The sequence below is a fragment of the Hordeum vulgare genome, chromosome 7H, assembly GCF_904849725.1.
Source record: "Hordeum vulgare subsp. vulgare chromosome 7H, MorexV3_pseudomolecules_assembly, whole genome shotgun sequence".
Lineage (NCBI taxonomy): Eukaryota > Viridiplantae > Streptophyta > Magnoliopsida > Poales > Poaceae > Hordeum > Hordeum vulgare.
The window spans coordinates 322,575,422-322,578,958 of NC_058524.1; positions in this window are offsets into that span (position 1 = coordinate 322,575,422).

A 3,537-nucleotide genomic window follows, 5' to 3' on the forward strand; every position below is an offset into this window, starting at 1 on the left:
AGATGGGGCTAACCTTGGTGGTCCGTGGCCCATGGCATGGGGAGGCTGGCAGGCTCGTGCGGGGGCGATACGGCCGGGGGATGGGCTCGCGAAAGAGCTGGCGGAGCGCGCGGCCCAGGACGCGGGAGGCGAGGGAGCAGGGGCGTCGGCCTCCCGATGCCGATCGGGCATGAGGCAAACGGCCGGCGGTGGCGGCGGTTCAGGCGAGGGCTATGCTGCACGTGGTCGGGGCGGCTGATGGGAGCGACGGGGATGGTTTGTCCCGTACCGGATTTGGCCGGAGGTGCTCGCAGTAACGAGGGGCGACGAGATTCGACGGGGCAGCTGCGGCCTCGAGCTGGGCCCGACAGGCGATGGCTTGTGCGATGGGGTGGAGACGATGGCGGCTGGTGGCCGGGTAGTGGCGGCTGACGATGGGTGGCAGAGGACACCCTGTGCGGGGCAGCGGCTCCGGCGGTCATGGGCGACGCGGCGCGGGGCTGGCTCGGCTACACGCGCCTACGGAGCAGGGTGGTCGGGGAGTTGTGGGGGCTTCCGGCAGCTAGCGGCGGTGCGACCCGGGCCCGAGAGGGTCGGATCAGGGCCTCGGCCGGCTTGGCAGCTGACGAGAGGAGGTGTCTGAGGTGGCGGCTGGCTGCTAGGGTGGCACTAAAATCGAGGGAGGGGTAGGGTTTTCAAATTAGGAAGGCTAGGGATTTAGGGTTTGGGGGTTTTGCATCGTTTTCGGACCGTCTGATCGAGGGCTGTTTAGAGTGGTTGTGGGCTAAGAAGAGAGGGATATTTGTGGCCCGGCACAAGGTTTGAAACACAGAATAATGTGTGTCGATAAACCGATGTTGGTGCCACTACGGTCGACCGTTCGGGTATCAAACCGACTCCGATTGAGACAAATTTGGTAGGCGGCCTACCTACATTAAAATAAGACCGCATGCGAATTTCCAACCCAATCCGAGAATGTTTTATACACACTTTTGAAAACAAGATTTCAATGATATCGCGTGTGCGTGCGTGTGTGGTTGGTCTCAAAATGGTCAGCGACGAAGATCGGGAGGGCCGACAACTAATAATGGATGCAAGTTTTGAAAACTGACGGCAACAGAGTGCCGATGTAATGAGGATGATGCACATGATGCAATGATGAATGCGACAAACAAAATAAATAACACGGCGATAATGGAATAAAAGGGGAATCTTGTGGGGCGTCGGTCTCGTGCTGTTACACTTCTTCAAGATAATTTTTGAAATTTTGGAAGACTTATTTATCGTATGAAAAATTCCTTATATTTTGGGATTTTAGGTCAATTCTTTTTCCTTCTCTTTGGAACGCAATGTTATGGAAGCCATCCTTATATTCCAAATAACAAAAGTAAAATTTAGAAGTTTGCTTTAATTTTTTATATTGAGCTATAAATTTTTAGATATCGCCATTCTATATTCTAATAAGTCCCCCTATATTATTTAATGCCCACTTATAACATTATTAAAAATTGTTTGTGCAGTTTTGGAATTGATCGTTCTAGTATCCCAATAGAGTTTGGGGACCCCGACTTACGAGTCGATATCGCCAAATAAACGTGCTGAGTGATCCCAGAGATCAATGCTCACCAAACACACAAATACTGAATATTAAGAGTCCTACATACAAATACCGAATTATTACATCATGTGACCGAATGGTCAAGTTCACAAGGTAGGGACTATAAGTCCAATCACACTGATACAACTAGTAGCGGAAATCGTACGGCTAAGCGGGTGCCCATACCATCAGCCTACACCAACAGGCATTCTGACTGGGAAGCGTCCTAGTTCGCAGGGGCTTCACCGAAGACGTACTCTTCTCCAAACTCCCGTCCTTCCATGTCTGGTCAATAATATAACCAGTGGCAAGCCAAGGAGTACTTTTGAATGTACTCGCAAACAGCCCATGATATGAACAATGCAAGTGAAGGATAACAATAATATGCATTTTTGGTGGACAACAACTTAGTTGTAATAAACATGATCATGGATGTGCAACATAAGCTAAATGTTGATTTGAAGAACAGTTTAGAGATATCAATATATCTGTGGAGGGCTGAACACTCTGGGTTCACCCTATATGCCAAGTCATCAAACTTGGTTATATCAACTATTTTATATTAACACCAATTACCACATTCGTATACACACTTTGTTTATGCGGAAACGACTAGACGTAGTTTAAGCAGCACCACCCAATTGTTCTTGACCGTGGACACGGCTATTCGGATAGTTTTACACTCTGCACAGGTAGTTCGCTGGACCCACGAGATCCGAAAAACTTACGTGTCATCCACGACTCGCGGTATATAACATACCCGACGTAAGTACCCAATCAATGCCTTTCCCCTAACAATACTAGACAATGAGGTCCACTCGATTGGTACCCAACCCACAAGTTGTACGTCTTACGAGCACCGACTCTGGACAGTATCAACCATGCAGGGACCAACGGTGTGCTTGGAACACGTAAAAAGGGCATAGTCGCCCTACCTAGAACGACCCATCACGAGACTGACCACACATCACTCCCGCCACTAGTAATGTGGCTCTTTGCTAGCACCGACCAGAGTAATTAACAAAGCCCCGTCCCATAAAGGGGTAACGTGGTCATACATGTATGGTTGGGACGGTCGACACATCATAAATCCAATCCCATTTCTGAAACCATACTCACACAAAATATCCGGAGCACTACTTCACTAAAAGTGGCCACCTAACTCATCATCACCCTCGGGCATTAGTGGCACCCGACGGGGTTTTCATAAATCTTCGATTTATACCAATAACATGCTCATGCTATTGCTATTACTTGTCAACATGATATTAGCATGAACCTCATAGGTGGTAGGATCATGCTCAAAATGCAAGTGCTCCGGAGGAGCCTCTGGTAACATCACTTCAATGATTTACCAAATACTTAAGATCACATGCAACGGAAATACTTGCTACTCTAGCATGCAACATAACATATGCTTAGTCATGGTCAAAGGGTCGCTTTCCTTGGTTAGCTAGGTATCCGGGGTCTTCGAGGTCTTCCGCTCCGACTCCTTCGTCACACGGGTTTTCTATCATCGTATAAAGATAAAAATATTAAGTAGCTCACTCCAAAACAGATCAAAAAGTCACTTTAAAAATGTTGGTTATTTCTGATAAATCCAGGTTATTATTTAAAAAATATTTCCTTCTGGTTATAATGAAAGAATACTTTTAAAATCAACTTAGCAGAAGGAAAATTATTCCAATCAATCATTTTTATTATTGTAAAACATAACAGTTGCTGCAAAATTTCAACCAATGGTTCTGTTAAATACTACACATTTTTAGAAGAATAACAGTGGAAAAATTATATTTTTACACTTGTTAAATATTTTTATAAAAATCATTTAAACTCAGGTTTTAAATCAAAAGAAAAAGGCTAGAGACCCTAACCTTGCTTGGCCTGGGACTGGGCCGGCCAAATGGCCAGCTAACCAGCATGCCCAGGCATGTGCGCCGTCAGGTTGGAACCTGACACGC